Genomic DNA, 27,279 nt, shown 5'->3' with positions numbered 1-27,279 from the left:
CAGGTGAAATGGGAGGACAGGCAGGTAAGAACATTAAAAGAAAATGACTGAAGTGATGTCCAGTGGGGTCTTAGTTGGATGAGAAAGCAGTGAAGGTGAGAGGAGGTTGATGGACAGAAAGATAGAAGAATAATGGAGGTACTGAATCTCTTGATGAGGCTGAAGAACAGAAGTGGTGGACCTCATGGGTTAAGAAGGCTGAAAGTGTAGGACACTGTGATCAGAGAAGGGTCTTGGTGAGTGTGGGATCGTGAGAATGAGGAGCTGAAGTGGGGAGAGGTGAAAGTTATTGGATGTGGCAGAAGATCAAAAATTCTAGTGGCCACGATGTTGCATGGCTGATCCATGTGAACAGGAAAGCAACCCATGATGGAGTTGAGGCTTGGGGAGGAGAGTAAGGCTGTAAGCCTGATGCGTCCAAAGAATAAGGGAGAGACCTCAGAAATTGGTAAAGGAGTAAGATGAGGAGAGATGAGGATTTAGTTGGATGTCCAAGGCTCTAAAGAGCAAGGATTTTTACATAAAAGAGGACTCACGGCCTGGAAGTAGCTTTGAAGATGAGGAGGACGCTACCCAAGTTCCTGGAGTTGGGGAGTTAGTGACCTCTACCTGAGGGAGACAATGTCCTGAGGTGAGTCAAGCATCAGCTAAGGCAAGGACGTAAAGGGAATGCTCAGTGAAGGAGCTGAGGGCATAGGAGAGGTAGGTACAGGATAAGAAAGGGCACGGAAGAAAAGTTGGGGATGGAGAGGAAAAGAGAAAAGTTGGGTATTAAGAGGAAAAGCATAGACATGTTTGGGAATGAAATGATGGGCGAGACAGAGGGAGAGGAGCTTACTTTTTGGACAGCCACTGAAGTAACAGGGGCAGGAGGCGTTTGTTCCATCAGTTCCCAGTGGATAGGGAGGCGATATTGTCAGGGAGGGGTGGATAAAGCTTCCAGGGAAGGAATTAATCATGGCCTGTGTTGATGGTACTTTCTAGGGAATTGGGGAGGTTGGGCTAAATTTGTCCCCAGAAAAGAGAAATAAAAGGGAGGGGAGAAGTTGAATTGGGGCAAGATACTTTTATCTTTACTGTCTCGCCTGGAATAACCCTGAACCCAAAGGCATGCTAACTGAATGCCTCCATGAAAGAAAGCTTAACCCCTCTCCATTCCCTCCTGGGTTTCGCTCAGCTCAGAACATCTCCTCATATGAATGTTGTGAGCCACTTGGGTGTAAAGCAATGCAGATCACAGAGTAGTGCAAGCAGGGAGAAAAGGTAAGAATCTTACAAGACATCCATAAAGCTGTACATATTTTAAAGTTTAGCTCCCAGGGGATTAGTGTTTTGAATCCACTGGAAAAAAATATAGTATGTTTTTGTAGCATCCCATAAAATTGCAAAGCAGCACCCCTCCATATATTCTGCTTTAGCATTCTTTCGAAAAGGTGGTTCTCCTTGTACATGAGGCTGTTCCTGTCCTCTCACTGCTTAAAACAATATCTCACAAACAGCCGACTCTCCAAGAAGAGATAAGGGGATTGGGATTGTCCCACTGCAGCCTGCGCAGACTCAGCTCTTATCTGTTCAGATTCCCTCACCTTCATTAACTATTAAATACTAACCTTTCCTATTTAACAAGAGGAGGGTCTTATTTTCCACAGCCTGATCAGAGAGACCTGGAGTCAGCCAGGGCCGTGTGTTTCACCTGTTTGCCTTCTGAAAGATACGAGAAAAAACAGCTCATTAAACATTTCTAACCGTTGTCTTAACTATATCTGCCCTTCTCTTAACCTGGAGCTGGTTAGCCAACTGATGTTCTCTGTATCAGCAGTAATTGTGTCTACAGTGCTCGTGGAAAATACTGGAAACAGTCCTTGTAGTTATTTTGGCCACACTGGGTTGGTCAAGTCCCGCTAGGCATAGTCTTGCTTTACTCTGGGGGTGCCCAGTGCCGTCCCTGAGCTGTGCCTCCGTCCATTTTCCTTGGCTTTTCACTTCTTTTTAGTTGAACATTTTCTCCTCTGAAGTCTTTGAAGATTGAATGGTTAAGACAATCTGAGTCTGATCATAGACGGTTACAATTCCTGAAGCAAAATTAAATGAAATCACACTGAGAGTTAGATCTTTAGGAAAGCGTTGGTGAAGTGTTCCTTTACTTTCCAATAATCTGATTATAATTTTAACTTTTGCAAATTAAGTCCTAAAACCCGGGCCTGACCTAGTAATTTGTTGCCCCTTCTAACTGATGGTTTAAAAATATTTGTTTAACATGCATTAAGGAGAGAGGCTCAATGATCTGTGGGTTGTAGCCAAGAGGGAAGGATGCTCCTAGCTGGGCTGAGCTGTTCTGCATAATTCAGTCCTGATCTCAGACCTTCCTAACACTCACTCTGTAAACAGATGCCTTGCCCTTACCTGACCCACCATCCTCAGAATCAGGTTAGAGATTTCTTACTGTAAACTGAGCATGAGTCTTAGAAGTCTCCACTCTCATCCCCAGAGTCTTATCAAAGTAATTCACCACCTTTTCCCTAGAGGAATTCTGGTAAATAAGATTTCTTCTTCTTATGTTTCCACTGATGTCTTTGCATCCAGTGACATTTAGCTCTCCTCATAGGTGGATGCCCTGGGCTGTCTACTCTTTGACTCAACTTGGTTAGTAACTAAGGCCCCAAAATATACATAAATGTACAATTTTGATGCTATGACAGTGGTAAAATTACAAGGGACTACTGTTCTATGTAAGAAAGTTATGGCCAAGATTGGAAACCAAACTAACAGAGATTTGGATAAATTTTAAAATTTCTTTTTCATTTATTTTTTTACTACTTAATTCCAATTTCTGGGGAATTCTGAAATTTATAAGACAATTAACCAAGAGGAATGTCGTCGACAAAATATATTTAGATTTCAGCAAAACACTGAGCAAATTTTCTGCTGTAGTGTTAGATGAGATAGTTAAGACTAATAAAAGCAGGAAGATAATGCGTGGTGTTTTTTGGGGGCTTTTTTACATTCTATTTTGGAAAATTTCAAGCATATGCAAAAATAGGATGGTAGAATGAGCCCCTATGTACCTTTCATTTAAATTCAACCATTTTCATCACATGGCTAATTTTGTTTTATCAGTACCAGCACCTTCCCCATGGCCACCAAGATTCAAAACCATCTCAAAGGCTTAGAAGATATATTGACACTAACAAGATGAAATTTCATGAGCATGAATAGAAAGTTCTCCTTTTGAGGATTTTTAAAGGTATGCTTTTTAAATTTAATTTAATTGATTTTAATTTTAATGGTGGAAGAGAATTGGTTTTAAAGGAATTTGTGAGGAAAACATCTTTGCTGGTTTAGCTCAATATACACCGATTTGGTGAGAGAATTGCTAAACAAGAGGACACCATGTAAGGCAGCATAAAAAGTGGTTTCCAGATAAATGCAATCATCACAAACTCCTGTGCTGTGGGCCCCTGGCTGAGATACCATCTTTAACTCTGAACACTACATTTTAAGATGAATAATGTACAAGTAAATTATACTCTGGGAGAACCACAGAAAAGGTGAAAATTCTAAAAATCATACAGGGAGCAGATGAAGAAACTGATCTTGTCTCATTTGGATTAAAATCGATTAAAAAGTTGAGAAACAAGAAAAATGCCCTCAGTAACTGAATCAGTCAGTGTCCACGGAAAACGGACTAGTTTTGCCAAATTAAAGGTTTTGGGTTTTTTGTGACTCTTTGCAGGCTTCTAGCGGTTTAATTTGGTGATAAATTTTACACTCTGTAACATCCTTTATTTCAGCATAAGCCAAATACCAAGCATACTAAAAACTATCTTTCAGATGCTACAGTTAATTCTAAAGGATGAACAGATCAGATTTAGATTTGAAAAATGCAGTCAAAATTGAATATGGAAATAAAAATTTAAATCCCCCTGGTAACTGATATCATAGGATTCTGCTAAGGTGAGATAAGAATTACTTTTAATAAAAAAGAAGAACAAGGGCTTGAAAACATTGCTCCACAGCTTGAACGTTCCAGAAAAGAAGGCGTAGGCTGTTAAGGGAGAGAGAAGGAAGTGTGGTTTATAGCAATCACATTATCATTTCCAGAGGCCAGCGCAGGGCTTGACAGATGTACGTGCTCCCTAAGCGCTGGTTGAACTGACATGAACGAGGGCAAAACCCTGCCTCCAGGATGGACGCTGAGAAGATCCCTAAAATCTAGAGCTGTTTCCTCTCCAGGGTCTGGCAGTCTGACTTCAGAATTTATTCCTTTTGAATGTGTTCATGATTAAAATGCCAATGGTTCGAGGACAGGCTGTAACTCAGGCATAGACTACTCTATACACAGTATGGAAGAAAGACAGGCTTCAGAGGCTGCCCGATTGGGGTCTAATTTCCAGCTCTGCCATTTCATAGTTGTGTAAATTGGACAGATCTCTTAGTCTCTGGATTTCTTTCCTTCTGAGCTAAATGCAGGATTTTTACAAGGATTAACAATGAGAAGGGTTTAAATGTCACACATGCTCAAGTAATGGTAGCTGTCATTAGTACTATTTCCTATTTGCAAATCTGGAGAGAGGAACCAGAAAAAGAACCTGAAGGTAGCAGGACCCAGGGAGTGGGACAGGAAGGCGTTCCATCCAGAAGGGGCGGCAAAGGAAACTACTTCAGTTTGGGGCAGGGCCAACAATAGCCTTTTTGGAGCTCCCATCTCTGAGGAGGCTCACTTCCCCGCCTCTCCCTTGTTACCCTATCATTTTCCTGTACACCGTGGTTCCCCTCTGAATCACCATCTCGCCATCCAAACCGGTGGGCTGTAGCTGTGCTTATGGCAGAACCCTCCATGCTAAAATTATGGACAGGCTTTTCCATGAGCACCGATTCTTTAAATAATGAGGATTCTTCTACAAGAGACAGAAGGACGCCAATGAGATAAAAACCAAAAAATAAAAAGAAAACAGAAAGAGAAAGAACAGGATATGTCTAACATCTATCACTTTTTAAAACAGAGAGCACAAAATGGGGTTTCTAGACCTCACTGTGAGGTGAAACCAGATTCTTTAGGACAATTTAATGGTTTTCAAGCAGACAATGAATTAACCTTAGAAATTGTAACTATTCTCTCAAAAATAGGGGAAAAAAGAAACTTTAAAGAACAGCAAGAGGAATATAAATTAGGTTCCAGAAACATTTCTATTGCTGTTGTTAGATATTGAAATAGGATATCAAAAAGAGGATTAAATCTTCTCTGAAAGGCTTCAGCCTAGAACTGACTCTCCCTGTGACATTTTGGTTGTGACTTTGTCAGTGGCGAGTTTCCAGGTACCCTTGATGACCAGCCTGGTGACTCTGAGGGAATGAGAACACTATTGCACGACAGCAAGACCAGTGATTGTAAAGCGCCTTCTAAAGAACAATGGGAAATATAACGTGAGAAAATGACCTCATCACGTTTAAGCATGGGACGCGTTGGTCCCACTCACCGTGGGAAAGGTGAAGTCAGCCCTACCCGGCCTGGAACGAGAGTCATGTAACATGCAGAGTCATTAGGACGCAGCACCAACACCAGGTCAACAGTCCCCTTCAACCACTACCCTACTCAGATTGTTCCCAGGCTTGGGCAAAAGAAATCCCTCCTGGGAGACAGGACAGGCTGCAGGCAGCGCTTGCCGGTGGCTGTGCTGCCTGCCCCCAGTGGCAAATGACTGGTAATGTGAGCTGTGTGTGGGGCTGTGTCTATGGTGTGGGCGAATAGAACGTGCTCCTCCGTACATCTCTGCTCTGAGCATGTGCTACTGGTATTTGTTTCTTCTCAACGCTGAGCGTAAATCTAATACCCAAACCACCTGAAATAGTGGAACAAGGCTGGATTGCTCTGTGGTATGGTGGGCACACAGTTTCTTTATTTTCCCCATTTCTCCCCTTCAAGAGTGCTGAACGATCCCAGCTGGAGCATCATCGGGTTGGTAATTGAAGCTATGGGTCTATATGCTGTTACAATATTCGATTCTATTTATAAGGTGTGATTTAAGTACAAAAATGTGGAAAATCAGATGTGATTACACACTGAAATTCTATACGTGGACTTAAGAAAAGAACATAGTCTGTAGAGAAAGTACCAATTGTTTTCTACAAAATTAAAAAAAAAATCCTTAGGTGTTTCCGGGCTTTGACCTAACACTTCCCTTCTGAGCCCACCGCAACTCCTCCAGCCCAACCTCCAGGAGAGACCCGTTTGATCAGCTACGGTGCTTAGCGTATAGAAACATTAGGCTCAGGCCGGGCACCAACCTAAGTCCACCAATCACCAGCTTTGGTGCCTTGGACAGCCTCCTGCTGTGCTGGCTTTCTCATCTGTAAAATGGGATTTCTGGGGCTGGCCCGGTGGTATCGTGGTTAAGTTCGTGTGCTCCACTTCAGCGGCCTGGGCAGCCTGGGGTTCACGTGTTTGGATCCCAGGCATGGGCTCAGCACTGCCTCTCAAGCCATGCTGTGGCAGCATCCCACATATAAAATAGAGGAAGATTGGCACGGATGTTAGCTCAGGGATAATCTTCTCAAGCATAAAGAGGAAGATTGGCAACAAATGTTAGCTCAGGGCCAATCTTCCTCACATAAATAAATAAATAAATAAATAAAATGGGATTTAGATTACATTCTACCTTACAGTCTTGTGGAGAGGGCATAATGAGATAAAATGTGAAAAAGAGCCTAATCTAGCATCTGGTACCTGGAAATCTGTTTCTTGACATCAGGCATAGTCCTGCCTCACGGTCTTTGCCCCAACATCCTTCTGCCCGACGTCTCTCAAACTTCAGCTCAAATATCACGTTCTCCACGTCTTCCTTTGCTACCTGATGTAAAATTGTGACATTCTCCCCCTCAATGTTCCCCCTTCCCCTTTCCTGCTTTATTTTTCTCCTTAGCTCTAATTATCCTTTAACAAACAGTATATTTTACTTAATTATTGTCTGTATTTCCCCTAGAACGCAAGCACCTTGAAGTCAGGGCATTCTGTCGATTCTTGCCTGTTTGATCTCTTGCATTCCCCATAGTGCAGGCTATGCACACTGTAATCACGCCATAATGTTTGTTGAGTGAATGAAAGGATACACATAAACTTCTCTCACTAATGGTGCCCTTTTCTCACTCATTGTCACTAACTCTGGTGTGGCTACTCTTCTCCATTCCTTATTCGTGTAATAGCTGCAAAAACACCTCCCTCCACTGTGATGAGTGACGAGCTCCTATTAGTTCATGGTGTTCACATAACATTTAGCAGAAACCCTGTTTCACTATAGACTCACCCATCAGAAGGAGAACCTGTATCTCTGGCCATGTTTGCACCAGGAAAAGGTAAGTTCACCTTCTTATGCATATCTAGACACAACAGAGGATGAGCAGGCGTTTGCCGTGTACGTGTCTAAGGCAGCTATCCAGTAGAGCATTACTACTGCTTATAGGACCAGACATGTAGATGGGCTACCAGATTGTGAGGCCAGTTTACCGAGAGAAAGTAGAAGTGTTTGCCTTAGGATTGATTGACTGAGCTTTTGTGCATGGACAGTGTGTGAACAGTGTGAGGGGATTACGTTGCGGGGACTAGTGGCTGCAGCAACATCAGTGGGGCACAAGGCAATGTGACCAATAAAACGCCCTGAGTCCTAGAGTCTCTTATCATAATTTTCTTTAATTTCAAAACTTTTGAGACTTTTGCCTGACTTCGGGCCAGTAGTGAATGTGTTTTCTACTGAGTCACCACAACACCCATTTCCATGAACACAGTTCCTCTTCTAAGGTGTATCCTGGCACATGGGGCCATGACGTTTTTTATGTAGTGGCTACCTTACGATTTGGATCAACAACTTGGAAAGGTAGGAAGAAAGTTTTTTACTCCAAGGAGTATTGCTTTGGGCTTACAAAAAGTGTGAAGTAGAGACAATTTAGAAAATGTAGTGGTAGGTCTCTCCACGAGATGGCACCCATTGTCTTCCTTACCTTTTATTTAAAGTTCCTAACGTATTCATAGCTACAGAGTATGTATGTACATACGTTATATGCATATGCATACATACATATGCATATATACATATGCATTTATCTTAGGTTTTATAATTTACGTAGATCATTCATATTCTTTTAACAGTTCAATCTCATTTTTGACAAAATTGTCATTTATTCGGGCCCCTCTGGGCCAATGGGCCAGGTAGTAAGCAGGATGCTGTGCTAGTGAATGTGGAGAGGGAATCATTACCTTCATCCTCTTCCTTCCCTCCCGATGCTCTGCTTATGCCAAAGGACAAAAGTACAAAGCTGCCTTTGATCCTAGGAATCTATGCACAGTAGGCGAGGATGAAGCACAAAACCACAGAGACAGAATAAACAGGAGTGTAACGAGATGAGCTATTTATAGAAAGACTACTATCTAGGTCGTTAGGAGACTGAGCAGGCCAGTAGCTTGAAAAGGTGGTAACTTTTTAGAAAAAGCATTGCAGCTCACTACCCCCAGGAAGAATCTTGCTCATGTGAGCATCTGAGGCTGAGAGCAACTCTCTCTTCCTCCATTAGCAAGGTCTAGCGTGGATTAACACAAGCGCTCCTTTCCTTGAGTTCTCCCACTACCCTTTGCAGTGCTGTGCTCTGGTTAGAACGCTCACCAGTGACAGGCTTCATACGGATTTCGAGGTCAGAGACTCGCAGTTACAGTCAGCTGGAGAAGCAGCTAGGGCTTTGGATCATGATGAAATAATTGCGTTTGTGTTACATTAAGACTTAAAGGGGGAAAAGATGAGGGATTCAGGCTCTATAGAAAAGCATATCAAACAATCTACAGCGGAAATACAAGTTTCTCAGCAACAATGGCATCAGCACAGAGCAGACTGGATGGTCAACTCACGTTGACCTTGTGGGCACTGGAACCAAGTGGGCACCTAGCAGATGGCGATGGACAAGGCGCTCACGGCACTCTCTCATGCCACACACCTGGGCACCCAGGCCCTCCTGCCTCGTCAGGAGCCTCTTCCTCACGTGGCCTCTGCCTCACTCAGAGAAAGCTCCACGCTTTCTCCTGGCAGGCATTAGTTTTCCTCTGTGTAAATTCCTAACATCATGGCTTATATTTGTAAAGCACTGTGTTAATTTCAAAATGCTTTCCCATGTAAGAAGCTTCTTTGTTCTTCTTGACTACAACAGTAGGGAGGTTGATATGTTCATCCTCATTATACAGTTAAGAATCCTGAATAGGGGAAGTGACTTGCCTGAGGTCACAAACTGGACAGAATCAAGGCCTGAATGAAGAGAACCTGATCCCCAAACCCGTATCCCACACTGTCTTTTGCCTGACGATGTAAGAAGCCCGGTATTGATATATCACGGGGAACGAAAGGCCCCATTTTCTTCCCTATCATACGCAGGAGTAATATAGTTAAAGCTTTCTTCCCAGTGGATATTTTCCTTGAGGAGCTTTCCAACTCTAAAAATTATTTGCTATAACCTTCTTGAGGATAGAGTCATGACCTCAGAGAAAGGACACAGTATATTAAGTTTCTCCTAGTCCCCAAACTTGATTTTCATTAAGGCCACTGCCTTTCTTTTTTAGTACTGCCCCAGGGCATGTGGGAAAGAGCTTATTTTCATGGCTAACAAGGGCATCATTCAAAAGACAATTTGAATGTGGCCATCTATATATTTTTTTCCAAAGCTACTGTTTAGATAACCTGCAGGGAAATCTTTCAAACACCCTGAAGATGAATGTCATTTCCTAGCTGGTAGACACACATATATAGAACAGTGGATAATTCTGGGCGCGTGTGTGTGTATGAGTGTGTGCGTGTTTGAAAGAAGAGGAGATGTGTTGGAAATAGTTGGTCCAGAAACTCTTATTAATTCACAAGCCAACAAGTCAATCCTCTATTTTCCAGCCCTTTCACACTAGATTTAAGGAGTCTGGGGACACAGAGGCAAACCAAGAAAAATAAAAGTCTCAAACATCTGAGGTATAAATGCCATCGAAGAAACACTCAAATTTGTCTTCTTTAAAGATTTTGTTCTGAGCTACCCAAGATAGCCTGAGACATGTCAGACCCTCAAGACATGGCTAGCTCCACTCTCCCAAGTTGCTTTCTGCTTGCTGCTCAGGCAACCAAAATGTCATTGTGCACACGTGCATGTGTGTACAGAAATACAGATGCATCTCTCATATTCTCATTCTTTGCATGCTTTCTGTGTGTGTGTGTGTCACGTGTGTGTCATATGTATGTTTAAGGCCATTTTTCTATTTGAATTTTTGCTGCTTCTTATTTTTGAAAGACCAGTGGAAAACGGTTTAAAGATAGCAGATTGCATAAAAAATCTGTTTCACCAAATTGGCTTCAGATTCTGGGTACATTGACTTACGTGTGTGCACACACACAAACACACACAAAACACACACACACAAATCTCTTTCACCCCCTCTGCAGTGATTTAAATAATTAATAGCTGCTTTCTCTTAGGCCCTGTGAAAGAAGCATCCTTAGGCTTTAGAATCTCCATCAATCCTCTGCCAAAATGCAGCAGATTCCTCTTCAAAGCAGTGACCCTGTTGATTTTGCTCACTGCCAAATTTCACATCGTGAAAAAAATAGCTTGATATTGGAGTGATTAAATTTCAGAGAGAGCTGACAGAATGGTGTTCTTCAAAACCTAAACTCTGCCAATTTTGATGTCTCTAATTTATTCCAACAACCATTTAAGTCTAAATGCCTCCATTTTAATCACATTAACAGTATATTACAAAGGGACTGAACACCGAAAGAACTCCAGTTGCAAAGTGAATTTGGCTCTTGCCCCTCCTCTTTATGTTTGGAATGATCAAATATCTGTGAGCAGAAACCATTAGCTGGAGCCAGTTTTTTGGTAATTTCCCTTCGAATCCCTCTGTTTCCTCTGCCAGAGGCCCGGACCTTGGCTCTTTCCCAGAGAGCACTGGGGAAATAAACACACCCACTACCCAAGGAAGAGCAAAGGGACTGAGTTCCCAGTGCTGGCATTTAGCTCACCTGGAGAGCTCACATTTTCCTTGCATCTGACTGGTGCTACAGAGCATTAGCCGTGTGATGCTAACCCAGATCAGTTCACACCAGCCCAGAGCCCAGGTCTGACTGACATCGTGCTCTAACTAGGGAGGCAAGAGCAACAGCTCCTGAGAGACTGTGTGCTCCTGCCCCGCTTCTGGATCCCACCAGTTGATAATGTATCAGGCCTTCAATAGGGCCGATGTAGAGATCCACCCGTGCCAAGCCCCAGCCTTTGCCAGCCTGCCCATCCCTCTGGTAGTGTACTCCCATAAAGCTGCAGGAAAGCTGAATATTTAATGCAGATACGTTATTTGAAACCAAGTGCTTCTGTTCTCCAGGGTCTACTTTCTGTCACCAGCCTACAGCCCAGGAAAGAGAATAAACATTTTTCTGCCCTGCACAAGCCAAGCTATTTTCATATTTCATTTCCCAGCAGCCATCAAACTGCATGGGACCAGACTCTAAAAACTCAAATATCTCCCTACTATTTTGGTAATATTGAACAGTGGGTACAAGCTTGGGCTTTCCCACTGGCCAGCTTGTGCTAACCTCCCAGCTCACTATGTAACTTTCAGCAAGTTACATATGCTTTCTTTCTCAACTATGACTATGGGAAAAAGAATTGTATCTCGTTCACACAGTGCTGCTGTGAGAAACAAGGGAGATAATGCACAAAAGGTTCTTTCCAGAGTCTGGCTTATAGTAAGTGCTTAACCAGCGTTATTGTTAATATGATCATTATTCATATTCTTCACTTATAAACTGCTTGAATTCAGGATTTATCATGAGTCGATAACAACACAGAAAAAAGAGGTGAGGAAGCTATAAGTTACAAGAATTTCTACAGAGTATGGGCTTTAGGGTAGCCATGTGCTTGCAAGAGGAGAGAGGGGTTATCTTGAAGTTGCGTTTGCACAGTAAGCCCACACATTTTCCTCAGATTGTGGGATTCTTTAAGGCAGCTCAGTGAAAAGAGGCACTGATGGAGACTCAAGGACGCCCTCCTTTGGTGTCTTCACATTGCACCCTGACTCTTCTACCCCTGGGTGCTCCAAGGCATACTTCTGCCATCTTATCTCCCATGGGCAAGAACAAAGATTTTTTAAAAATTATTTTACAAAATCCCTATTTCCACTTAGAAATCTTTGAAAGGTATACTCCATGAAAATAGAATTAAATCCCTAAGCACAGGTCATTTTCCTTCTTTCCGTTAAGCCAGGGAAGCATCTTCTAAAGCCAGGCTCTGTTGATAAGCTCAGGAGATTTCACAACAACTGTTATGGATGGAATCCCATGTTGAAAGATGAACCGAATGAGTGAAACATGAGGTGATCGTCCTCAATCGGACAATAAAGGTGATGAGAAAACAAGATTTTTTTCTTAAGTCTACCTTTCATTCAGTCAACATATACTTTGGAGTATAAACAGGAGGGCTTTGGGATTGTGAAAAGTGAAATAGAAGTTTTTGGTACCTCAAAGTAGATGGAGTATTCAGATTTCTATTCAAGCTACAGACCTATTTTCCCGGTAGAAATCAGTAAAGTTTCCTTATATATTGGTTTGATTATGGACTAACGATCTGGTTCGATAAAGAGAGCAGGAACAGGCTCTATTTTCTCTCTAGACAATTGGCCCTTCACACAGAGACTCAGACTCAAAAGGAATGGATAAAGCACAAGTAAGTATTAATGCCACCTCTGACAGAGAAGATTTCCTCACCAAAGAGAAGAGTAAAGTATTAAAATTTCTCACCTCTCCCAGGAACACTCTGATGTTTACATTTGAGAAAGGAGAGTGAAATTTTGGGGGCACTCACGGGTCCTCAAGAAAGCAGAGTCCACTCTTATCCGGCTGGAGAACCAACCTCACATCTGTTGGTGGAACTTAGTAGTGCTAACAGGACTAAGCCATTGAGCGTGTGCCCTTTTGTCATAGGCAGTCTTGGAATTAGGACATTAGGTTCTCTTTCTTTTGGGGCCAGTGAGGTGTATCCTGAGTCTATTAGGGGTAACCAGGCAATCAGAGATTGACCATCCCAATCATTTGGGGGATCACCAATGCGTATCTGGGTCAGGTTGATGAAATACATCAATAGTGGTGGGGTACTCACTGCTGAGGCTCCCTAGGGAAAATGTTACTCAATGGTTGTGTTTAAACTACAGGTAAAAACCAATCACACTTATATTATAAATATAGCATTGACTATGTAATATAATAAATAAATAAATAAATAACTTCAGCCAGCCATATGTCTAGGGTCTATAGGGAATAATCTGCTGATTAAAAAAAAAGTTTTTAAAAATTTAGTATTTTCTTAGAGGGTCCTAGTTCCCAGGGACTGAAAACCCTTTCAATATACAAGAGTAAATAAAATGTCTCACATGAAAAAGATAAAACTGCAAACCTCTTTATCAAATTTGAGATTCTGAGCATTAAATTCATTATGTTTTTACAGCAATTTCTTTTAGGAAGCTGAAGACATGTGGAAGATACTGTTCTTGTAGAGAAGTTTGATTAAGTACGAACAACTTCAGTCTATGCGCAAGAGGACATGAGCATTAACTGGTTACCATTTGACGTTAAGATACACGGTTTAACTCCTTCAGGACGATCTCCAAAAATGTAGTAAAACCAATAACAAGTGTAGAAAAATGACTTTTCTCATACACCCTTTACCACACCATTTCCGCCAAGATGGCTTCCTCTTGGATATGTGCCCTCTGAATTTTCAGTGTTTATTTCCTTATTAATGTTCTTCTAAATCCAGTCCTGGCTATAGATTGTTCTCAGTTTTTACTTCCACCCTCTTGGCATCAACTCTGTGAGATATTGACTGATCTCTCTTTGTCCTGTCATTCTCTCTGGCTTACAGAGCCTGAGTCATTTATGTGCATTTAGAGCTATCTTTGGATGCAGACCCGCTAAAGCACAAGACAGTCTGATGATGAAGCACCGTACCCATTTACACTTGTAGAGAAGAATACCATCCACTTATCTGCAGCAAACTTCTCAAGTAAAGCAAGTTGGCAATTTGTTCCTCTGTTGGCCCTTGTGTGCAATTTCACTTTTAACTCTTGATCATTCTGGCAGCAAGTACATTTGACATTAAGTGCACCACACACTGTGTCTTTGAACGTGGTGTTGCCAAGGATTTGGAAAAATCTTAGGGTCAATGTTAGAAAAGTAAATGTTTTAATCAAGGTGGGAGAAACCCAAAAGTCAGTTACTTACAGAAAACTATGACTAATTATAATATAATCTGTGCATTATGTACCATAAATATTTTAGAAACAAAGCAATGCTTGTCTGTCGGGAGAGGTGAATGCTGAAATTGAATAGTTATCGCGGTCTGAGGAGCAAATATAAATAAATGTACTGACTCTTAAGACCTTGGCACAGAGAGTACAATAACGAGTTGTTTTGATAAGTCCAAGAAATGTTTCTGTCTCTCCATTTTCCTATGATTTGGCACCTCCTTTACCTCATATTGATTTGTTCTTTGTTTCCTTTGCAACAAACTTTACCTTCTTATAAACATATCATATGATATCTTTCCACAAAGACTATTTCTGGCACCTCTACATTCTTCCTAAATGATTTACTACTTTTTCTTTCCTACCCTTTATTATTCTTCCCCTTACTGAAAAATCAAAAGCAAAAAACAAAAACAAAAATGTGACCGACACAGAATAAAATATTGTATTCTCCCAATTATCTAGGGAATGAAGACAAAGTTGGGTGTGGAGTTCTGGGTGGACAGGTGCTTTGGCTGTACAAGATGGATACTACCACAGCTGCTTTCAGCTTTAAGTCTTTGTCTCCAAGTCTTTCTCTCCCAGTCTGTCTTATAACTGGATTGTTAATAACTGCTCTTCCTACATCTCTCTGTCACTCCGGGTTCCCACTGCTTCCCACCTCTGATTCTTCCCTCGTCCTCAGCCACAGCTGAGAGGCAGGAGACAAGATGTACTTCCAAGGAGAGATGGTGAATTCAGCCAACAGGATTGTGAGAAACAAGGCCAATATCATCACTGATACTTCATCACACTTTCCTTTTCGACGCTTAAATTCTATCCAATGTTTCCCGACTGGGAGCTCCATTCCTTTTCAAGTGCTAAGTTGGCTGTCAAAGGTAAACTCTAGATCACCTTGTCCTCATCGTCTTCACAAGGCGAAGTGTTCCTCAGATGGGCAAAGTGCTATTTGAATAAAACATTTGTCTCTTCAGGCAAAGTGTGTGTCCTCCCTGTGGACTGCGTAACAGGGTGCTATGTCCCTCTTCTGCTTTTTCCTCTCCTCTGGAGGGATCATATTCCTTATTTGGAACCCATGATTTTCGAGAAATTAAAGCTGATTGAACTCTTTTCTCTTGATTATTATCAGGCCCTAAACTATATTAAATGAGCAATTTTTGGAGATTTATAAGGTCAACCTGTCACATTTCTTTTTGTTTCATGGTTTAAGAACCTGTAATGTGCCCCAATCCAAATCTTACGTTTTATAGATAAGAAAAACAGGGCCTAGAAAGGTTAAGTGACTTACTCAAGATTACACAGCTAATTTGTGGAGGAAAGTGGACACTATCCCAGATTTTCTGATTTTTTCATTTGCCATTACATAAATGGAAGAATTTTGCTTTTGTCTACTGATATATATGTGAAGATCGCACACACCGATTGAATACGTTTAAGTCAATCTTCATGTTGAGAATTCTTTCTTGTTTGGACCAATATGGTACTTCCATCAGAGCAGAGTGGCCCACCAGGCCATGACGACCTCTTCATCCTCTAGTTAGCAAAGATAGCTGACATTTGCCTGGAGTCTACATTTATAAAGGGGTTTTCACACACATGCTGGCATTCTACCAGCACTCTAATCCTAAGAGGTTGATATTATTAATAGTTCTACTTTATAGATGAGGACACCAAACATTCTCAAGTAGAAACCTTTCTATTGCTCAAGTCACATGACTCCACACTCAGGTAGATCTTTCTCTAACTGGGGATTCCTTTGGAGCCCATTCAAAACTAGTGGACGTGTCCATACTTTCTTAGCTGGCGTGCCCTGATGGAGAAAAGCTCTTACAGGTGAGATGCAGCAACAGCACCACCTCACTTCAGATTTTGCCCCATCCAGCACACCTGGCCAAGCACACACATGCGCTTACAAGTAAGTTTTAATGAAACAGTTCTATAATGATTGGTCCCCAAGTCCCTAATATTTACGATGATGAATCCTACATTATGGTACCTCAGTTTTCAATTTTAAATTGGATTTGAGTAAAAGCAGTTACAGCTCCCAGTACATTATTTTTGATAAAAATATCTTATAAACAAACAAGCATCTAAAAAAATATTTTTGTTTTCATTTCTACTTTATGAATCACTTAAGAAATGTACGCAAATCATGACGATGTTTTTTTCCTCTGGATGAATTTTCTTTATACTTTTTTGTTTTAAGAAAATTTTCAATAATTTATAATCACATTTTACAAAGTGGCTTTGCTCCTAGAGCCAAGATAAAGGTACATGTGTTTTAGCTTTATGATATTTTATTTCTCTCGTCACCCAATAAGAAATCTGGTTTCCCAAGACGGCTGTGCTACCATGAGGGGATATTCTAATAATTCTAGAAGCATACAAAAAATATTAGTATCTTTTCTAAAATGAAAAAGAAATGCAATGAAGGCAGTTCTCAATATACAGGTTGATAGTGGTGCACATTAGTGGTTTCAGCTCATCTTGAAAAGAGGCCCAAAATATGGCCACTTGATTTGAAAATAAATAAAAACTCCTAATGGGCCCCAATGCAGAAAAAAGCTTATGCCCAATACAGTCAGAAAATCAGGATTCTACCATTAATAGGAACATTCTGACTTTGTAGAGAGCCATCAAAATAATCTCATTAGCATGGAGTTGTGAGCATTACAGAATCAAATGGGAGAGCCACAGAAAGATGACACCCCACACAGACCAGGGAGAGGACAGCCCTGGCAGAACTGCGAAGACAGTAGGGTCTGGCTTAAGCATTGTCTTTCTCCCTCCCTTGCTGTTCCTCTGGTGAACACTCAGGGGTCCTGCATCCGCATGACTCCCACGCCCAGCTCTGAACACCATCCTATGTCTGCTCTAGCCCTCCCCATTTCCTTCAGTGTTACTCCTGGAGGCAACTGCTTGCAACTTTCTGACTCCTTAGAAAACAGTCTAATGCAATGAAGCTCTCTTAGGGGTTCACAACTGATGATGGGATCAATCGATCATGTGTCCCTAGTCACAGACTCTCCAGGAAATGCAATGCTTTAGTCCGAAGCCACAGCCCCAGGTGCAGACAGGCAGTACAGAGTTTTGACCGACAGCCTTGTTAATTGTGGCGGAGTGAGAAAGCCCTGAAAAACCAGCTCTGGGTTCAAGGCCCAGCTTACCATCAAATGACCCCCTCTCTGGATAAGTCACTTGACTTGCTTGTGCCTTAGTTTCCCTCTGTGAATGAATTAAAAAGGTGTTTTGTAATGGAACAAAACAGACTGCCAATTACCTGTATTACTGCCAGCATTGAGGAGATTTAAAAGTATTTCGAATCTCAAACATTTATGATGCGTGACATAAATCACCCACACCACTGACTTTGCTTTCAAATACCAAGGGTATAAAATATCCAAAGCAAATCAGAGTAAGTGAATTTTCACCTTTTTTTGGCCTTAATTTCTGTTTCTTTCAGGTGCAAGGGTTCATACATAACTACTGTCAAATGTGTTCTTTGCCACTACAGTTGGCAATAATTGGTGAAGGAGTCAGGAAAATACGGCTGTGCGAGACGAGGAGCTTCTGCGCCCTGGGTGTCCCCACCCCCTCCGCTAGCCAGAGGCGGATGCAACGCACCACGGATGTGGCGAAGCCGGCGCCCAGGCAGGAGTGAGTTTTCCCGCACGCTTGGCTGGCTCCCGGGCCTGTTTCTTCCCCAGCTGTGCAGTTCAAAACTGCTGATTCATGCTCCTGATACAAGCCTAATGACCATGAACACCCTCGGATTTTTTCCTTCAGGCACATTTTCTTGGTAATCAGGCGGATGATATGCTAATGCAAATTGGCAGACTTGAACTGCAACTATAAAAATATGATCTGCCATGTGGAAGAACCAAGAACAAAAAAGACTTCCAGGCTGCCCTTGGCCTTGGGTTTCCATTTCTGTCGCAACGGTACGCAGTAAGTGCTCAACAAAGAGATCTGGCATTCAGGGGAGACCCGTGGTGACTATTAGGATTTTAAATCACCATGAGCAGTAATTCTTTCTATTTCAAATAAATTTCCTTTGAGCCCTTTTAGTAACCCTTGCTTTAAGAGACATTCTGCTAGTTTCTCTCCTTGTGTCGAATAGCTCTGGGTCAGCAGTGTATACTGAACCCAGTGAGGCAGAAAAGTTAAAATCTGGCATTTTCAGAATCCATCTTGTCCCCAACCTGGCAGCATCTTGCTTCAGAGTCACATTGCAAAGGTTCATTGCAGGTTGCCCTGGTTCCGTGGACTAATTTGGAGTTTTAATGTATTGCTGTTGAAATAATGTTTAATCTCTCCTCGTCAGCTGGTTGGATGATACAATATTACCCTCTGTGGCCGCACAGTGATTAAAGTACAACAGCACAGCAGGTCCTGCTTCGAGAGCTGTCTCACAGGAAAGCACCGAAGATTCCACCGGAAGAATGAGCCTTCTGCAACATACAGATATTCCCAGAAAGACAATTCCGAAACCAGTTTATGAGTGCCTGCGTTTTCATTGCACTGATGAGCAGAATGCCAGGGCTGGTGGCTCCTTTTATGAAGGCTCTCTTCTATCTGACTGAGACTCACATATTTTCTGACCACGGACTTGGAATTTACTGTAAAGTGAGTGATCTGATAGGAACCAATCAAAAGGCTCCAAGCAAATTCAGCTCAGATTTGAAATTGTTATTTCTATTCTGAAATAAGCTTTTTCTTTAGCATCTGGGAACTTGTCAGTTAGGTGGGCCTGGGTGAGTCTGTTTTAAGATGCTAAAATTAATAAGTAAATCACCTTGGGTAATTTCATGCCAAAAGCCACAACCTCCTGTTGCTAAAAAGGAAGATGTTTGATTTCAGTTGGAAAGGTCATGGTCGCTCTGCTAAGCTGATTTTGAAAGCGGTATGGTGATAAGCATAGAAAAAGGTGAAGAAATTTCTTACCAAGCAGAGTAAAGATGAGGATTTTTTTTCAGGACAGGGGAGTAAGATTCAAATCAAAGTCCTGTGAAAGAGGTCATTTTGAGATAACAGAAAATTAAAGATTGGCTATAATAAGTTTAAGTTTTTATAACTGGTTGTTTCCTTAATCAGTTAGGCACCTAGAAAAATTTTGCGATGGTTATTACCACTTTATAATGAAAATACTAGAAGTGAGAGTTTCTGTCCTATACTCTGGAATGTCAAATCTTAATATCAACCAAAAAGCTAAATTTCTACTTAATCTCTTGAAGTGATCCGGAGCCATCAATCTAGCATAGACCCTTAATGTTTATAATCATGGTCATCAGATTTGCCCTGGAGCTCCCACTGGATGATGAACCAGGAGAAAGCAGCCACCACAGTCCCTTCAGGTCCCCTGGGCTGTCACTAAATGGCACTGCAGGCAGTGTCTGAAGGCCAATCACCTTGAACCTGGAGCATTCCAGACATCACCCGAGAGGAACATCCAGAGCCACACAGCCTCAGACAGAATGGCCCTTGCATTTAGACCATCGTGAAAGTTGTCCAGGCTGGAAGTTTAAAAGGAGGAAATTATATTAAAACTCCTATCCCCATTATGCAAACAAGGAAAATGAGGCATAGAGCAAGTCTGTACCCCTCCACATCCCAACAAGGCATGAACTAGAATCAAGTTTTTCTGCCCTTGTACCTTAAGTCGGACATCCATTAGAACATGCTAGTTCTTTTTGGGAAGGAAAAAGAAGAAACAGAAAATTGGATAAACAAGCACAAAAGCTGGATTCATAGGTTAAAGGGAAATCTAAGTTGACACAATAGGAGCAATTCTCCAATGACCTGTTGTTTGAAGACTGAGGAGTAGACATGAGTTCTAGGGAAGAATCAAGAAACAAATTTCATTTAAAAAGTAATATTTGGCTCAGAGCAAGGATATGGACCAAAATTCTGAAAAGTTGATCCTTACTTTTACATTCCCTTCTAATAGATGGCTGGGTTAGCAAAGGAATTGAATTCTCTATTCTTCCCACTAGAGGAAGGGCTAGTTCAATTCTTTAAGAGAATGTACTCATATCCCAAGTGGCCAAGTAGCAACCAATGATTAACATGGAAATGGTCCAAACAGCATGTCTCTCATATGCAAAAAATGACTGACAGAAGAAAAATGTCTTGGATTGACAGCCTGCTTGTTTTCAGACAGAATATGTGAGAAGAGAAAGGATAATAAAAGTGAAGATTAGGAAAATATGCAAAAGATGGCCATAAGAAGGGACAGGGCAGATCTAGCCTTGACCTGGGAGCATGGACCTCTCTGATCTTGCCCCCGACAGTCACCACCTTGCAACGTGCTCTGTCCCCAGCTCCAGTGAATGCATTGTTCCCTGGAAGGTTCTTGTTCCATTAGAATATTGGAGCTGTGGAACCCCCAGCCCCAGTCTAGGTCTTTTTTTAATTATTGTTTTTTTTTTTTTTTTTTTTTTTGGTGAGGAAGATTCACTCTGAGCTAACATCTGTTTTCTATCTTCCTCTTTTTTTTTTTTTTTTTGGCCTGGGGAAGATTAGCCCTGAACTAACATCTGTGCCAATCTTCCTCCATTTTGTATATGGGTCACTGCCACAGCATGGCTTGATGAGTGGTGTAGATTTGCACCTGGGATCTGAATCCGCAAATCTGGGCCACCAAAGTAGCACACCAGACTTAACTACTATGCCACAGGGCTGACCCTCTTCCAGTTTTAAAAGGAAAATAAACAGCAGAAACTGAAACTGCCCACTCAATCAGTGTTACTAAAATTTAATTGTGAGCAACTGACTGAGATGAGGGAAAGAGCAAGTACTTTAATTGAGCATTTTATTGAGCAAGTACTATATGTCAGTTATCATACCAGAAACTCTACCTGCTTTTTCAATGAATGTACTTAAGAACTATATGAGATATGGAACTTTCCCCATTTTACTAGAAACTGAGAATCAAGGAGGTTCAGTTACCGCCTCAGGATCATGCAGTTAGAAGGCAAAAAAACTGGGATTCATTTCAGATGGGTTTTAATTTCCAGCTAATAAAGATACAAGTGGAACTTCTGCACATATAGTGTGTATGCATAACACGTATGCAAACATTTCAAAATGCGTGGTGATTAACTAATATCTTTGTTATAAAATTATAACATCATAGCCAAGAACTTAATAAGGAAAAGTTTTCCATTAGTACATCTATAATTTTGAATACAGTGAAATATAGACAAGTAATTCTCAGTAAGAGGAGCGCACAGAATCACTCGCACCACCTGTTCAAGCACTCCTCCATTCCTATCCCCTCCCCAGCCCACTTGGCTTCTGTTGGTCAATGTTATTGGTGGACTGTGTCTCATTCCTTGGAAGTACTGGGTCAGAAAAAACACAATGTCGTGACACCACTTTGTAAATTCCCAAACAAGTGATTGTTTCTGTGCTCCTTCATTATCCTATTTACTTCAAGTGAAGACGTTTCTAGATAACCTGTCCTCCAGTTATTTAGGTTGTCTTAAGTTTTGGTAGCTCATTTATCTCACACACAAGTTTACATGTAACCAGTATTGCCACAATAATATGAATGATTCACATCTTCCATTTGCTTCGCTGACATAATCTGCACACACACATACATAGTTTCATTAATGTACTGACTTCTGATTAGATTAAAAATAGAGTAAATTACTTCATTAGAAAATAGCAAAGCTCTTAAGGATCGTCTAACAAGCGATTTCAATGAATGTGTCAACTTTATCATCTGTTCATTAATTTATTCAACATATATTTACTACCCAGTGTCTACAACATGCCAAGTAGTTGGCTTTTACCAACTAAAGTAGAATTTACCCCCTCTTTGAGATAGTCATTTGTTAATGTTGGGGAAAGCTCTTTCAGCCTAAGGATGGACTGAATGATATTAAAGACATTCAGAATATCACAGTAACTGCTGGTTTGCTCCTCCTGAGTGACTCTATGTTTATTGGAAATATATCATCCATGCTTTTCAGCTGACACTTTCCAGATGTCACCAATTAGTAGTAATTATTAGTAATAATTGAAGTCACTACCACTTATCTTATTGTGTAGGCAGAAATTTGGGCTTTGAAGAATATTGAGTTGGCTAAACATGACCTAATGAAAACATGACCCAAACGTACTGAAATGGGCCCTTTAGATTCTAAATACCTTAGAAGTGCTCTTTTAGGGAAGTCATAGTAAAACTCTCATCTGTAAATGAATCTTTACCAGTAGCCAGCACTGTACTACCCTTGACACCAGAAGAATGGGAAGACCCCTGGGACAGGGAATCTTGAGGCCCACATCCTAATCTCAGTTTGCAAGTTTGGGAACCACAGATAAATCACGTAACCTCTCTGAGTTCCAGTTTCTTAACCTGTGGGGTAGAGAAAATGGCGGCTTTGCCCACATCACTGAGATATTATAAAGATCCAATGATCTAAGGTTTTTGGAAAATGTTTTAGAAACTATAAAATGATATATTAATATAAAATATTAGTTTCGTTATTAGACCTCAAAATTTTATCTTTGATTTTATAGTCATATTTAGGTTTATTTAATATAATAGCCTTGCTCATTATAAACAATCCGTCAGACTCAGAGAGGAGGCAAGGAGTGTAAATGCAAGAACGCAAGGCTGGAATCAGCTGAGCTTGAATCCCAGTTACACGATGGGTAGGCCAAGATGCTCGGCTAGCTTGCTTCTCTGAACCTGTTACTTCATCTGTAAAGCATCCATAACAACAACTACCTATATTAAAGGATATAATGTATGCAAAGCATGTAGTTCAGTGGCTTAGCCCATAGACTCAATCAATGAGAATGACTTCTATTATTACAAAGCTATAAAGTCTTTTTTCTCCCCACTAACCATAGTTACAAATGTTCATAGGACTCAAGGATTGTATCATATTCTGCTAGTTTTGTAGACTCCCCTTTATTTTTCTTTTCTTGCTGCCTTCCAAAAGCGAAGGATTTGCAACTGCCATAATTACCATGAAAATTTATTGGATGTACAACTGAAAAGTTAGTGTTACGGTTATTCTTACTGCTAAAGGTTATATCCCACTGAGATATCTGCACAGTGAGTCTGGTTTGAAAGACAAAGCAGAGAGTCATGCGTGGTTGGATATGTGTTCTTGTCAAGGTTATAGCCTCACTTTCGTATTTTTGCATTTTCTTTTTCTTGAAGTGAGTGTTTTGAAAATATTATCCCACCTGGAGGAATCTGGTAATTGGTAAAATGAAGGCCTGTCTGAGAAACAAAACATTGCTGCAAAGAATCTGATTTAGTATCATGACTTTTATTCATTTTTAATATAGAATTTCATGGCTCATGAAAGGGCAAGCCAGTCTATCATAAAATGTTGCCTTTTTGTTGATTTTAGAGGTTTCCCTGCTGTTATTGTCTGTGTGCTTTTGAAAAATCAACACAGTTTAAAAGGAAGGAGACTGGCACTCTGTCCTGGTCCCCTCCTGCTTTCCAGATTCATGGTATTTGCCCTAAAAGTCTCTCTTACTGTTTTGCCAATCCCTTCTGGCAGCTCGTATTAATGAGTGTCATAGCTTAGCAACAATCATCATTTCCTATTAAATGTATAGTTCAACTAATGTGATGGAATGACCCTCATGCCAGAATCTCTTCATTTCTTTTTTTTTTCCCTTACACAATTGCATACTGGAAGCAAATGCTCAGTCAAATGTCTTTCTTGTATAACTAATGAGCGGTGAGGGTTTTCCTTTTTCTCTTTCTCTCTCACCCTTATTCTCTGTCTCCCTTTGTATTTATAGAATGAGCTTTAATTATAATTTATCAGTGTGCTGAGGGCACATCAGTGATTCTCCAGATGGCTCAAACTAACCCGTGAGAGTACATTTCTTTTCACAGTTGATCTTAGAATAGCCAATATGTTCCCAGCAAGAACTGACTAAGCTGTTGACCTGTCTATTTGCAGTTAGTTTCCATTCACATGCTTTCTGATAATGAATATGAATATTCCTTGATATTATTGGTCCCCTATGCATCTCTCTCGATTTTCTCCTGTTAGATTTTCCTTTATGCTTAATCTGTGGATCAGGGGAGGGAAGCCTTTAATTAAAAAGAAAATTATTTGATTATTTAAACCAGCTTTTCCTTCCAGCGTGGGTTACAGCTTCTGAAATAAAGGTCTTAAACTGCATGTCAAGAAGTGCCAGATATTTATTCTAAAAGCATTTCTGAGTAAGTGAAAAGTATAGCCATAAATAAATGAAGAGAAAAGAAAGATGAGGAAGAGAAAGGCATTGTGTTTACATGTTCTTCCATTTCCTCTGATCAAATTGTCTGCCAAATTGTTTAAAGTAAAGTTATATAATACCAGTTTGATTACTGTCATCAAGTATGCATGCCATCAGTGCAGAGTCTGCATTTCTTTAATTCCAAGATAATGGAAAGCAAATGCTCCAGAATGATCATAAGAAGTATAAATAAACCAGGGATGGCAAAGTGTTCATTAGAAAAGGTAATGCATATATATACATATATATATATATATGTATATATATGTATATATATAAAGGATTCTCACCCCATTGCCTTCTCTGGTCTAAAACCAACTAAATGTAACAGAATATTTTTATAGTAGGTGAAAATATTCTTTCAAAGTTTATTTGAATGTCAAAATGTTTTTATTGGGCCAAATTGGAACTAGGGAAGTAGAACTACAATTAAAATTCTAACAGAGTTTAAGAATGTTAGGATGTTTACGTTCATATATAAATAAAAATAAAGTTTTAGTTTCCAATGCCTATTATATTCATGGTAATTCTACTATATGATTTATTCAGTTATTCATTCACCTCACATACCTACCCATGTGCCAGTACTGTAAATATGTATTGGGGCCAGGAATAGGGAAAGAAGGAGAAAATGAAAGAAATGTTGAGGCTATTTCAGGTAGAGTGCAGCAAATGAATGGAGAGATGAAGCAACCTGCCATTTATGTCAATTGTCTTGGTTTCTCCGCAGCATAGGAAGAGGGTCAGAGTTGACACAGATGGGAGACAGAATGTAGATGGCTTTATGTGCCATACTCTGGAATTTGGATTTTGTCCCTTTTCCATAGTAAGGGGGAAAACTGATACATTTTGAGCAGGTGAGTATCACATATTATTGAATTTCCTTAGAAATTCACAATGGCAGCAGTGTGAAGGGTGTGATGAAAGGGTGTGAAACTGCAGACAAATACATGTTAGGAGACCATTGTCACAGCCAGGGGGAGAGATGACAAAGCCTGAATCAAGGCTAGAGAAGTGAGCATTTAAGAAGATATAATTTACAGGATTTAGTGATGATGAGACATCAGAGTTGAAAGAAAGACACAAATCTAGGATGACTCTTGGGTTTTGGCTGGAACAGCTTGGTGAATGTTTAAAATGAAGAATGCGAAGGGGAGGTAGGTTTGTGGAAGGTGATGAGGTCAGTTTCGGACTTGTGAAGTCTATGAAACACATCTCAGAGGTAGAGCGTTAAGACACATAAATCTCAAGCTCAGGAGGGAGAGGCCTGAGATAGATAAAAGCATTTGTTTGTCAGATTTGGGAGTCATCAGCATAGGTGATGGTTCAAACCCAGAGAGTAATGAGCTTGCCCAGAGGGAGCCTAGTTGGGGGAAAAGTCCAAAGAGTGGAGCCCTAGAGAATACAAACACTTAAGCCATCATTAGAAGAAGAAAAATTAGCAAAGGGGAATTTTTAAATAGGAAGGAGGATTACCAGGAGAGAGTCATGATTCAGAAGGGAAGGGAAAAAGCAATTTCAAAATTAAATAAGATGAGGACTGAATGATAACATTGTCTTTGCCCATAATTATGTCATTGGTAAACTTTGCCAGAGCAAATTAGTATGGTAGATTGCAGAGGCCATGGCCAGTAAAATTTAATATGCACCAATTCTATCAATGGATCCAGTCATCAATTCTAAAAATTATACAGAAATAACTTATTCAAAAGGTTATTTAAAAATGAAAAGTGTTTGCATATGCTACATAAAAAATTGATTTAGAAATTACATTTTCTAGAAGAAAATTCCTTCAAGTTAAAAAAAATTCTGATTAAAATAATTGTGTTTTGGGAATATGAAGCCCCACTTTTGGCCATCATGGAGCAACTTATACTGGACTACCTCTCCTGCTGTACCCAACTAGAAAGCTAAACAAAGCATAGAAAATAACATGTTCAGACACCGGACAACAGGCAGCGCAAGGCAGTATCTCTAAGGGAAGGGAAGCAAGAAAGAGGGGAGCCCCGTAATAACTCAGGCTTTCTGGCAGAGGCAGAAGCGGGAGGGGGAATCCACGCAAAGCAGAGATCCCAAAAAGCAGAGTTCAGAGAGGTTGAGCTGTTTGAAATAGTAGGACAGAAAATGGAGAGAAGGAACTGCACAGAACAAGAGTTCTAGAAACCTGCTCAGGGCTATCTGTGAGACTTTGGTATAACGCAAAGTTGTCCATCCCTAGGGACACTTCACGAGGTTGAGATAACTACCAGAGGACTATAAATTCAACAACTTTTGGAGCTTGCACAGAGGTGGACTGCATTCAACTCCAACCAATCGGAGTGAAGAGACCTCGATGCACACTCTGAATATTCAGTACAGATCAGAGAAAGGCCATGACTTAGGATAAGTCCTAACCCATCTGGACAGTAAAAAGACGCTCTAGACTAGCCCAAACCGAACTTAAAAACCAACATTGAAAAGATCAAACTGATTCTCAAGTAAGTAGATTTCTTACCAAAACAAACTCAATACTCTTTAATGGAAGACAGTAAAATCCAGAGTGTCAACAGTTAAACTTTCAAAAGGTCCACCATCCAATAAAAAGTTATTAGACATGCAAAGAAGCAGGGAAATATGACCCATAACTACAGGAAAAGTCAATCAGTAGAAATAGGCCCAGAAATTACTGAGGTGATGGAATGAGTCAACAAAGTCTTTAACAGCTATTA

General features: G+C 40.6%; 1 long non-coding RNA gene across 4 annotated transcripts in view; it reads right to left on the bottom strand.

Annotated features, from left to right (window-relative positions):
• Nucleotides 1-27,279, bottom strand: part of LOC111771392 (uncharacterized) — a 280,695-nt gene that overhangs the window by 46,544 nt on the left and 206,872 nt on the right. The window contains exon 2 of one of the 4 annotated variants that reach the window (XR_011434327.1): nt 1,611-1,704. The exons of 2 other annotated variants lie outside the window; for them this stretch is intronic. This is a non-coding gene — a long non-coding RNA (uncharacterized lncRNA). Of the gene's footprint in view, nt 1-1,610; nt 2,073-27,279 lie in introns of all 4 variants that reach the window. One more of the 4 variants, XR_011434328.1, reaches the window with a different exon arrangement.

The sequence above is a fragment of the Equus caballus genome, chromosome 31 (genome assembly GCF_041296265.1).
Source record: "Equus caballus isolate H_3958 breed thoroughbred chromosome 31, TB-T2T, whole genome shotgun sequence".
Taxonomy (NCBI): Eukaryota; Metazoa; Chordata; class Mammalia; order Perissodactyla; family Equidae; genus Equus; species Equus caballus.
The sequence above is the reverse complement of the archived record's forward strand: the minus strand, read 5'-3'. Positions and strand labels throughout refer to the sequence as shown.